We start from the raw sequence: 13,223 nt of genomic DNA on the forward strand, positions 1-13,223 counted from the left end.
TCTCTCTCTGCCCAACAGCAGCACAGCGCCAGACATTGAAGCGTACAGTGTAGTAGTGTGTAAGATCACACACATGCGGTGCGGTGGTGGCACAGATGCTGCCACAAAACAGAAAATGTCAATTCATGTTGTCAATAAGAAACTCGTAAAACTGTTAATTACTGCAACAAAAGTGCACTATTATGAGGAAGCCAACACACACACACACACACTGTGGTTTTAAGGTTGAGACAGGTCTTTGGGGAACACTTTGAACACATCTCTGGGTTTGTCATCTTAGCTTTCATGTCTTTGATGAGGACAGAGCTTTGAAGTAAAGCACATAAAGTATATTTACTATATTTATATAGTCACACCAGTAGTATAATGTATATACTGTACGCAACACTGAGAGGCAAACCTTAAAAAACTTTTTGCCGCAGGTTAAAACACGAGCCCACCAAGGGATAATGCTGATGTTGTCAACGGGAATTAATTCAAATTGCTAAAAAGCAGTGTCATTTCAAGGGTGGTGGCCACTTTGTAACCTTGTTAGACAGGAACTACACCACAAAACCACAAAACCATAAAACATCTCCACACCTCCTAATCAAGGAAGAAAACAACCTCTTCTCCAATCAAAAGAACTAAGAAAGGTCACTGACAAAACTGGCGACCCGTTACAAAAACTTCAGGAAAGTGCATGAAAACGGAGACACAAAACAGGAAAATGCATCAAAAATGAAGAAAATGGAGAAAAAAAAAGCCAGACACATGGAAGAATGAAAAGACCAAAATACAGCACGACAATGCTCCAGTGATCAGGAGAGGATGAAAAAGGAGGGGGGAGGAGTAGAGAGGGAGAAGGAGGAGGAGTAAAAGATGGAGTGGATGTGTTGCTTCTTGTCCCGGGCTCTGGCAATGTGCTGTTGATAGTCAGCTTGGACCCCGGCCCAGATTCCTCTCTGCCCTGACTGGAAAAACAGAGCACACCTGACACAAGTATGCACCACAAGGAAAGAAAGTGTGTGTGCATGCGAGTGTGTGTGTGTGTGTGTGTGTGTGTGTGTGTGCGTGTGTGTGTGTGTGTGTGTGTGTGTGTGTGTGTGACGAGGCTGAGTGAGCGGGAGAGAAAAGACACAAGCGAGCGAGTCTTGAATGAAAAGAGCTGCAAACTGCTGTGTTGTTTGGTACGATCTGAATCACACTCGTCTTTTGTAACAGCCGTGCCCCTTTGGAAGCCGTAACGCATTCCTTACTCGTGAATCCATTGGAGACGGCTCACTGTAAAGTGGCATCATCTTGTGTTTTTTTTACTGGGCGTTCATGCCAACACACACACACACACACACCGAGCGAGAAAGCCGCAGCAAATGAATAATCGGGCTACAATGGGTGAGTAAAACCACCTTTGGGATATGTGACCCCAGCCGCCACCTGACCCCGAACCACAGACCCTCCCCCTCTAGCTCAAGCTTAGGGGAAGTGACATCACAGGTTGGCGGTAAAACTTCCCCAAAACACCTCAAGATATGTTCCCAAGCACACGGGCCCCGCGAAAATCCCTGTCAACAAGCCTACAGATAAACACACAAAGACACAAATAAAGACGCATACTTTCACTGTGTGTAGTGTACAAACATAGACATGCATGAACAGAGCACACCGCAAACACACGGGATCACACACACACACACACACCAGGTTCGACAGAGGTTAGCCAGAGGAGCAGACAGCAGTTAGTGCAACTCTAAACTAGTAATCAGTGGCGTGGTTGGAAGTGTGTGGTTGAGCACAGACAGACAGACAGACAGACAGACAATAGCCGGGGACCGAACCCACTCCTCGACACAAAAAACGCTGCTTCAACGCCGCTACAGCGCTGCAGCAGCATTCTCTCCCGACCGTCGTGTTTATTTCCAGCGTGTAAAAACAGCGTATACGTTTATGAATTTTGCACATTGTAATTTTGTGGCATGGAGAAAAACGAGAGGGAAAACTGAGGGAAGAGGGTTGTTTTTCTTTTTCAGGATAGCAAGCTGTGGCTATATATATACATATATATGGAACCATTCCCATCTTTTGTTGTGTTTCTTCTTTATCCCCTCCAGACTGGTGTGGTCAGGGGCATAAAGGTGAAAATAAAAAAGAGATTTTTTTTTTCTGTGTGTGCTTAAACCACATTACCACAAGTATATCATTTCTTCAGCACTGTTTGCAGACACATTGTGTGATAACGGGTTTGTTTGTTTTTTATAAATCAATCAAGATAGAAGATATGTAGTGTGCAGGAGTAAATTAGAAAAGATAAGTCTAAGACCTGCATACTTTTAACTGAGCACTACATTAATAAAGTTGTGTGTGCTTCCATATGCAAAAGCAGAAACAGTGTTGTGTGCTCCGTCAGCTAGGCATCACAAAATGTCAATGTGATCAATTTAAACAATGATGGCTGATTGATTATTTCTAGCATGTTGTAATTGATGTAGTTGGTGATCTGAAATGTCTTTGTTTGACTAAAAGAGAAGTCAATCATCAGAGACAGTAGTTTCTAGCATGCTGACTGACTGATTGGCTAACCCCCTCCCCCAAGCAGCAATTGTCCAATCATTGCTTATCAACTGTAACAGCAGGGCAGGCCGGTCAAACTTTAGAATCCTGCACATGCACAAGGCCTATTGAAAGAGGCTGGGTCACGCGTCATCAGCGCGTCATATCTTTGGGGTACAACACATGCGCAGTAAAATCTGGTCTGCACTCGCCGAAATTGAGCAAATCGCAACACACGACCGCAGCTTCAGTTACACTGTGAATGTGTTATACCACATACCCCAAGACCCATGTCTGCCCGTGTCCCAGCCTCCTTCAATGGGCCTTGCACATGCACAGGAAGCGGTGTGCAATGTTTTGTATTAGCATATTGCATTTAGAGAGTTTGAGTGGTGGTCTTTTCTTTGGTCATGTCTAGAAGGTAACCCGCAAATTGTGAAAATGTGCAAAAACTTGCAAAAACTCGCACGAAGCTCGCTGCCCGACGACCTATACTAACCTTAACTATTCGAGGTCAATGCCTAACCTTAACCATGCAATTTGTGTGTTAATTTCTAGCCACCAACCTTTTCTGTTAGCCTATCGAAAAACCAAAAACACAAGAGCAAAGGTCAAGAAAAAGTCAAAAAATCTGTGCTAACATAAGCTGCAGTCAATAGCATGTCCAGTTAACAAGCTCTTTACCAACAGTAGTAACCTGGCGTTACTTCTCAGGCCAAAGTACCATCAACTAACTGGGTTAACAAAATGAGTTTGTTGAGTTACGGGGTTACCTTTAAAAAAGCCCTGTTCATGACAAGCACATGTGTAGTATTTCCCCACTGTGTGGAAGCTGCTTCTGGATGCTACGCTGACGTTAGCAGCTCTGTGCATCTCTTTATTGGACTTAAGGAAGTTTAAACTCCAGCAACCCTCAGCCAACGTTGCACAACGTTCATGTATGTAGCCATCAAATGAATATTAAAGACCCTTTTACAAGTTTCTCGTTTTGAAAAGAGTCAGTTGGAAACCCAAAAAATTCAGAGAGATGACCTTTTCAACCAATTCATGGAGCAAATGTTTTATATAGCCATCTACAGTTATAGAATCCAGCAACAGTTGTCACCAGCTAGGAATGAGGAGCCTGCTTTTGTCTACCTCTGTGTGAGATAAAAAGATTGTTTCATTGTTTCAAAAATTACGAAGAATTTCAATTGGTAACTCTTCTCCCGTTATTATTGTAAACTGTGTGTCGTGCCGTACTATGCCGTGCCGGGCCGGGCCGTGCCGTGCGGGAACGGAGAGCTTGACAGGTGTAGTAACAACAGTGACTAATGGGAGCACACTCAGTTGATGTAATGTGTTAACAGCTGACAAAAGACGGATATAAAATCAGTTTAAAAAACAATGTTGACACAGGTTTCCCCCCTCAGGGTGTGATGTTTTACTCACTACTCACTCAGGTGTGGACTCAGCAAAACAGGACCCACCTGAGAATAATAACCAAATCAAAACAAGTTGTTACAAACACCACAGCCAGCCGGGCAGCTTTACACTAAAAAAACTACAACCAGACTGCAGGTCAAACACCACAAAAAAAAACACCTTAAAATGTTTACTTAAATAATTACTTTTACATTACTGACACAAAGACGAGTTGTAAATAGTATTGCCAAGCATCTGCAGAGTAACAGAGGTGCTGCTGGTCTGGGTGCTGCTGTGGGTGCTCCGTCTCTCTCTCGGCAGCCCGTCTGTCACTTTGCTCCATTCACATCCACACAATAGCGGGAACAAAACAGCACTTTGTCGCCTACTGCTAAGACCATTAGACGCAGGCCGCCAAGAGCCGAGGACGCAAGTGTAGCGTGTGTAACTCAATCAATCTGATCTCTGTTGCTTGTCTGTCTGAAATACCAACACCACCCCCTTCCTCCTCCCCTCCTGTTACACATGAGCGCTGTAGCAAAACAAAGGGGTTAAGTGCTTCACAGCTCGTAACTCCTCTTCCTCCAGCGGACTCTTTTTACAGTTTGGTCTACGAGTCTTAAACCAGGCCTGGGTCACGTAGTAGGAGTTCAAATTAAGAATTATTTACAGGCAGTGTGCTCAAAATGCTTGTTCTGACAATATAAAAACATTATATTCCCCAAATAGTGCATTGCTTTTCCTGGATTCTTCTGCTACGGTCGGATGTGGAATAATCTCTCGACTATCTTTGTGATGAAACCATTGAGCCAGGGCTGCAACTAACAATCCTTTTTTATTATCGATTAATCTGCAGATTATTTTCTCACTTAATAGTACAAAAAAAAAAAAAAAATGTTCATCAGAATTTCCCTGAGCACAAGAGGATGTCTTCAAATTGCTTGTTTTGTCCAAACAACAGTCCAAAAACTCAAAAATATTTATCTTATTTATATTTAAATTTCAGCAAATATAAATATAAATATAAAAGCAGTACATCTGGGGAATATTTGCTTGAAAAAATAACTTAAAAATCAATTATCAAAATTGTTGCCATTCTAGATTTATCAATTAGTCCATACAATGTTGGCAAATAATTAAAGTTACATTATTAAAATTCTTTTCATATCCAAAAACCAAACATTTACAATTAAAATCAGAGAAAAAAAAATGCAAATTCTCACATTTAAAAGGCCGGAACCAGAGAATGTTTGGCATTTATTTTTTGCTTGATGAATGGGTTACAGATAAATCCACCATCAAACTTCTTGTTGATTAATAAATCAATTGACTAATAGTTTCTGCAGTCACACAGAAGACTCCCATGTATTGTCCTATCTTGTGACTAAGCCATCTGTTACTCCAAGCAGACCTAAAACACAAGAATTTGAACTATTACATTACACCAACGTCTGCTCCAAAACAACCACATTTGGTCTGATGTTTACCAAAAAAAAAAAAAAATCTTCTTTGGATTTTGATCCTCTTTTGCCCCACTGGCTTACCAAGGAGCTGAGACAAGCTCAGTCAGTATAGTGGGATGTTTTGGGGGAAATACGGCTCTGAAGTCTGCACACATTCCTGGACACACACAGCCAAAGCTACTGGGAGCTGACCCTGGATCAGACTTGACCTGACTGAACCTCACTGCCTAATTCACTGGGCAGTAAAAACACAAAACTGTGTAATCTTTTGCTATATAACAAAGCGCATACAGTAAAGGAGCATGCACGCACACTACACAGTAATTGTTCTCCCAGGAGGACACACCACCAGGGCTCTCTGTTATCTGACACTCGGACCATGTGTGTTTCTGTCTGAGCGAAGCATTTATGTGTGTGTGTGTGTGCTTTCATGCTTTAAAAAAACAAAAAAACACAGTAGACTTTGCCTTTACATGTCCTCACCTTAAAGGAATGAACTTAAATATATGTTACACAATATACAGTACGGTTGCTTCCATTGCTACAGTGTCTGCACACACGAACATACTGTCTGTCACACACAAACATCAGCAGCTGCAAACAGATGGTGGAGCCAGGCGGCCAGACAGCGTGTTTCTAACAAGCGCATCTGCTTCTTCACTTTCCAACTCTCTTTATTTTCCTCTCTCTCTCTTCCTCTAGCTCCATCTTTTGAGACAAAGACAGACACACACACACATACATGCACACGTTCTCTCTATTACATGAGAGCACAGCAACGGTCACAAACACACAGAGCACAGTGTTCGCACAAAGGTGACATCCAGACAGTGAAGGGAGCCTCGTCTGTAGCTTGACACGCTCTCTCCTTCCCAGTCTCCCTCTCTATCTCCATCACACATGCACACTTCTGCACAGACCAAGGGGTTCAACTAAGGGGTGGAAATCATAAAAGCTTTGCTGAAAGTAAAACAAAATTCAGAAATTTTAAACTTGTATGTGTAACAGAGCAACATATCCTCGTACAACGGTTCGTGTGATATCTTACAAAAGGTTATTCCTCATTTTTCGTGTGTTTCTTAAGAATGTCTGGCAACACTTGATGTCAATTTCCGCTCTAGTCTTTTCAAAATAAACGCCCGTCTTCACAGGAAACAACTTGGGTTAGCTTTAAGCAACAAAACTACTTAGTTAGGTTTAGGAAAAGATCGTGGTTTGGGTTAGAATAACTACGGAAGTGGTGTAACTTAAGTACTGGAGTTACAGGACAGATAAATCAACGCTGACTTTAAAAACGCTGAGAGTATGATATTGTTGTTCCAACAAATTTTCACTTGTGGGGCGTTATGATTTCTGTTTTATTTTATTGATGTTAATGAAATGTAACTACTGTAAATGTTCATCATTTGAATATGCTTTGGCAATATGTACAGTGTTACGTCATGCCTATAAAGCCATTTGAATTTAATTGATTGAAAAAATGAACACCGGTCTCCTGGGCAAAAGTCTGGTGTTTTCTGACCCACCCATCCACCGCGACCTCTTCCCTACGCGGCATTTGACGCTCTTTATACTTCCTGGGTCACAATTACATGGATTACCTATGAATTGATTTTGTGGGATATATATACGAATCACAGTGCATTACATTTCAAAGGTATAGCTACGAATGATGTATGAGAACAGCCCGAACAGAGAGCAGAACATTGTTTTGTGTTCATTTAGCAGCTGAGTTTATGGACATGCTGCTACCATCAGCCGATGCAACATCACGTCCTATTTGGAAATGGCATGCATTTAGGATTGCTGTTAAAACATCCACCATATCTTCCACTTACAGGCGATAATTTAGCCTGAAATGCTGAATCAAGGCTTTGTGCATGCCTTGTGTATTGCAAATTCCATGTACCATCCTGTGCCATAAGAGGTATCTGAGTGCTGGGCAGGATGGAGTTCAAACATTTTTGCAAATAACTCTCAAGGTCCGTGTCATGCATCCGGACATATTGAAGACACAGCTACTTTCTTACAAATTTTTCAACTTCAATGCTTTGTAGTTACTGTTACTGGAGGAGACATGATGGTATGTGCAAAGACAAAAATTATAAAAAAAATCTAAAAAGATGCTGCTTTTAGAACATAAAATACCTTTGCATAGAGCTGCAGACTATGAATTTTGAACGACTGGACCACTTGTGCTCCATAAAAAGGTAAACAATATGATTTTCTAGCTCCACATTTTTGATATTAAATGTCTGACATCACACCTAAATATCATAAAACCAAAGGAACTGCAGGAAAACAATAGAAACGTGTTGATGTGCTGCAGCCCTGCGCCACAGTTGACAGTAATAGATAGGGAATGCCCAGTGTTTCAGGCTGGCATAACCATCTAAACACTGTCAATGGAACATGAAGAGGGGGAGGATCAAAGAGGGAGCAGCCTAACACTGACCAGAGACCGGTTTTCCAAACCCAACAATGACGTAGCGCTGCCGACTCATCCTGTGGCAGTGAAATCTGGGGATTGATGACAAGGAGGCAGGGAGAGTTGGGAGATATGATTGAGAGGAAGAGTGCATTGTGTGTGTGTGTGTGTGTGTGTGTACACATGTGTGAGTGTAAAGATAAGTGAGGATATGGGGAAAGGGGCAGAAAGGGAAGAAGAGGTGTGACACCGGTGTTTCTCAGGCTCTTATCATGTTGGTACAGTTGGTCAGGACGGATGGGAGCGACAGCGAGGCTGATAGCGGTGGCTCTCTACCTCAACAACAGAAACACAGGACCATCAACCATCGGCCACCACGTCTGCTCCAGCCAAACCACGGTGCTGTTCACATTTTCCATGCCCCCTCCTCCTGGGAACCACATCACACCATACACACAAACACAACTCCACACACACACATGCTCAATCACCAAAAAGCCACCGAGTGTTTTCTCACAGCGGAGGCACACCAACACTAACAGGGACCTCAATAGAGTTTACAGGCCTATGAAAGCAGCGACACTTTGCTACTGCTGCTGACATCCGGCTGTATCCCACACACATAATGGCTGCGAGGAAAGGAAAATTCACACATTTTAAACTTGACATCAAATGGAAAATGTCTCTGTTAGGAGAAAAGAGAAGTGGGGCTACACACTTCCTCACAAAATACCCTAATAAATATGTGTGTTTTCTGCTGATCGGACGGAGAGGGGTCTGAGGGGGGTGGGAGGGGGCGGGGCCAGCAGTGATTGACAGCTTGCCCGCAGCACCTGGAAGGTGGCGGAGTGTGGGAGAGTTGGGCAGGTCGCAGCACGCTCTCTGCTCTGTTGTTGTCTGCCGGGCTGCCAGAGAGCACCGCGCTTACACAACTCTGACAAAAGCATCTCTGCGAGTCTGAATACACTCACCACACACACACGTTACTGATCCACAGTCACATACATAAACCACGCTCGCACAATATTGTATTTAATAATATCACATTTTATATTAGACTTTTTTATAAACATGTTTTTAATTACTGTATTCCTAAAAACGCAGATTAATATTCTATTCATATATGAATGGCTATTTGTTTCAATAGAAAGAGAAATAATTGCATTTAGGTTTGTAACTTATGACAACAGCAATTCATTTGTTGATTATAAAATGTCAGAAGATTATGAAAGATCACAATTTCCTACAGCCAAAGGCTACATCTTCAAGTTGTTTGTTTTGTCCGACGAACAGTCAAAAACCTAAATATATTTAATTTACAAAGATGAAATCAGAAAATCCTAATATTTTGAGAAGCTGGAACCACCTAGTTTTAGGCTCTTTTGCTTGATAAATGACTCTAATGGTTAATTAATTATAAAATTTGTTGTTGATTAATTCCTTTGTGTAAAAGAAAAAGAGATTAATGAACTAAGCATTTTAAAGCTAAAGTAGGGCTGCAACTAATCGATTCATCTTTAGATTATTTTCTCGATTAATCGATTAGTTGTTTGGTCTATAAAATGTTTGCCGTTTCTCATTAATGTAGACAGCTATACTTTACATCACAACAACTTGATATTGTTATTCTATCAGGAATGCATTCAAATTAAGAAAGAGGTCGAAGGTCACGGCCTATTCTCTGCAGAATAACAAGAGAACCACCAGTTCTGTTGTTTTACCCTGTACATTTCTTCTCCTTCAGTTAAACGTCTACGACAATAACAACAATAGCTTTTTCTCCCTCCCTCTCGTCCTGTGCTACAGCGCGAGCACTTGACCAAAATTACAGGTGTGTTCGCCCCACATAGCAATCAAATGGCCTTTACACTCAAATGACCACTGGCTACACAAACAATAGCCACTTTTACTTTTACGTTATGCAGTAAACACCTATTATAATCTTACCATGCTGAATGTAAACAAAACAAGCCTCTGGGACTTGGTGTTAACATTTCAGGAGCACATAGAAACTTTTCCTTTTGTTTTCAAGGACATGGAGGGCAACATAAACATAATAAACATATATTAGATATGTAACCCCTCTACCATGTGTGTCAAGACTTAAAAAAGCCTCACCATGCAGGTGATGCGGAGCATGAATGAAGGCGGTACCTACAACTCTGACTTCTTGGTCCTTTAAATCCTCCACCAGTGTTTTAAAAGTGGTGTGTACTCCCAAGCCACTTGCTCTGGCACCATATAATTTACACAGCATGCCTTTGAGCTTATAAAGACAGCCAGATGTGTATATGTGTATGTGTGTACGGCCTACGCCTCCTGCAGCTATGCTATATTTGCCTTTTTACAGAACTCTCCCCTTTTTTTTACAGTAATGGTTGTAGTCCAAGGTGCATGTCCAAACACATCTTTTACATACTCTCTCACACAAACATGCATGCACGGTGCACACACACACACACAGGGTGTGAGCAGGGCAAACAAATGATGATAATGTCATCATCTGCAAGCTCATTTATTAACCCATCATGTAGAAACTGCAATCACATTGGTTTAATACCTCATTTCAAAACTAAACTGTAACTTGCACACTATGTTAATACATAGTATGTCATTGCACACTTTGCTATTGTATACAGTATGGTGTTATTGTTGTTATATTATGCTAATAGTCTGGTATATTTATAGTGTATTCTAATAGATTCTTCATATTGTGTATACTATAGATGCTATCTCTGTGGATTGCCTGGATAACCTGCTGCTGTAACACAAGAATTTCCCAATTTGGGATCAATAAAGTACATCTATCTATCTATCTTTGAGATGGATGCATGTGCAGCTCTCAGTCTCTATGTCTTGTTTCTACCTGGATGACTCCATGCATTGCCCACTAAAAAAAATCAGTCAACTCTGTTAATGCAGGTTGTTTTCAGTGTACAATTGTCATTTCTAGGTATAATAACAAAGTGCATGTGCCCATTTTGCCTCCCCAAAAGATGCCCAAACTGGATCCTATAAGGTCAAGGTGGGGGGTCCTGCAGAAGGCTCCATATTTAGTATATCAATATAACTTCACCTCATTAACTGAAAGTTTGGGGCTGTTCTGCACATTTTACTATTGTATCTAGTATGTTATTATTGTTGTTATATTATGCTAGTAGTCTGGTATAGTTATAGTGTATTCTAATATATTCTTCATATTGTATTTGGGATCAATAAAGTACATCTATATATCTATCCATCTATCTATTTATCTTTGAGATGGATGGATGTGCAGCTCTCAGTGTCTTGTTTCTACCTAGATGACTCCATGCATTGCCCACTAGGTTGTTTTCAGTGTACAATAGTCATTTCTAGGTATAATAACAAAGTGCATGTGCCATTTTGCCTCCCCAAAGATGTCCAAACTGGATCCTATAAGGATGGGGGGGTCCTGCAGAGGGCTCCATATTTAGTATATTAATATAACTCATTAAGTGAATGTTTGAGGCTGTTCTGGTTAGAGGTGTAACTTCACACTGTTTTCCAGTTACCTACAAGTTCTCCACACCCAACCCCAACAGTAGTCTCACCAAGAGGAGAGGAGGATTGGGGTCTCAGTCTGTATTTTAATGTATGTTTATGTGGAGGAGGAGGAGGAGGAGGACAGGGTGGGGGCTTAGCATGAGAATATTTGGGATCCCCTGTCTGCCCTACGTGGCCCAGCCATTTGGCCTACATTTCAACACAGCTAAAAGGAGTTTTTCCTCTAAACTAGAGAGGATTGGAAACAACCAAGAACATACATAGTAGCAAAAACTCTCCTTTTTTTGCAACAACTCACCCTCAATCCTTTTGCTACATTCCGTGGAGAAAACTCCTCTTTCCTTTTTATCCTCGACGTTCGTTGAACCTCACAGCAAACACATAATCCCCATATGGTCTTCTGGATAAACTCCCATGTAGGAAAACAAAATCTCGAGAGACTCTTGAATCATACGAGCGCAACTTTCAGAACAAAAAAACTCAGTCCTTGTCTTTGCTTCAACTCCAAAAGTGTTTTAGTTTTTTCCACAGAGCACAAAAGTGATTAAAACATTTAGAAAAAGTTGTCCAAGTCGACCGTGGTTTAGCTCCGACGGGGTCTTCTTCTGGAGCAGGGACTCTGGTAATGTTTATAGTAGTGGTCCCTCTAGTGAGTCTAGTCCAATGGAGGCGTTCAGGACAGGGGGGAGAGAGGAGCACATGCTGCGTTCAAAAGCTGCAGAAAATATTGTAAATCTCGTGTTTTTAGTTTAAGGAGGTGTTTAAAGCAATGGTTCGGGGGGCCTCACAGAGGGTCACAAGAGAAACCCCAAGAGGTCAAGAGATGATTAAAGGATGGTGAAGTAGAAAATACATATTTCTGCTGCACCAAATTATGTAATCATATTTTCAGACTTTTCTTTGCTTCATTGTGAATTATTGGGGGGTTTTAAGATTTTTTTGGCTTTTGCCTTTATTTGATATAGTATAATAGTGATAGTATAGCCGTGACCGAAAGAACTAGATCGCGGGTACAAGCGGCCGATTTCTCAGGAGGGTGGCTGGTGTCTCCCTTAGAGGTAGGGTGAGAAGCTCAGTCATCCGTGAGGGACTCGGAGTAGAGACGCTGCTCCTTTGCGTTGAAAGGAGCCAGCTGAGGTGGTTCGGGCATCTGGTAAGGATGCCCACTGGGCGCCTCCCTAGGGAGGTGTTCCAGGCACGACCAGCTGGGAGGAGGCCACGGGGAAGACCCAGGACTAGGTGGAGAGATTATATCTCTACACTGGCCTGGGAACGCCTCGGATCCCCCCGTCAGAGCTGGTTTATGTGGCCCGGGAAAGGGAAGTTTGGGGTCCCCTGCTGGAGCTGTTGCCCCCGCGACCCGGCCCTGGATAAGCGGTTGAAGATGAGTGAGTGAGTGAGTGAGTGAGTGAGTGAGTATAGCCATAGCAGGAGGAGAGAGAGGGGATGACAAGTAGCAAAGCAGGTCAGATGTGAACCCGGAACGCTGCCTTAGTACATGGGCGCCTGCTCTACCAGGTGAGCTACCGGGGCACCCGTCACTGAATAATTTTAGCTAGGGATGCACAATATGGATTTTTCTCAGCTGATACCGATAACTGATAATTAGCTGCTTCTACCGGCCGATAATTTTACATTTTTTGTATTTTAAAAAAAGTAGTTTATGCACACGTAAGGGTAAGACAATAGTGTCTTACCCTCACGTGTGCATAAACTACTTTTTTAATTTTTTTACATTTTTTAAATTTTTGTTTTATCTTTTAAATTTTTTGACAATAATCTATCTGCTATATTTCATTATCGGAATAATATTTAATTATATAAATTTCACATTATCAGACGATAATTTATCTGCTATATTTCATTATCGGAAT

At 41.8% G+C, this 13,223-nt stretch overlaps 1 protein-coding gene across 1 annotated transcript in view; it reads right to left on the minus strand.

The window, feature by feature from the left end:
• The window catches only part of LOC141756652 (tyrosine-protein phosphatase non-receptor type 14-like), a 45,488-nt gene extending 33,472 nt beyond the window's left edge, over positions 1-12,016 (minus strand). The window contains exon 1 of the mRNA XM_074616552.1: positions 11,648-12,016. The gene's annotated coding sequence lies outside the window, so the exon portion shown is untranslated. The remainder of the gene's footprint in view (positions 1-11,647) is intronic.
• Positions 12,017-13,223: the final 1,207 nt, after the last annotated feature.

Source organism: Sebastes fasciatus, chromosome 18 (assembly GCF_043250625.1).
Source record: "Sebastes fasciatus isolate fSebFas1 chromosome 18, fSebFas1.pri, whole genome shotgun sequence".
Taxonomy (NCBI): domain Eukaryota; kingdom Metazoa; phylum Chordata; class Actinopteri; order Perciformes; family Sebastidae; genus Sebastes; species Sebastes fasciatus.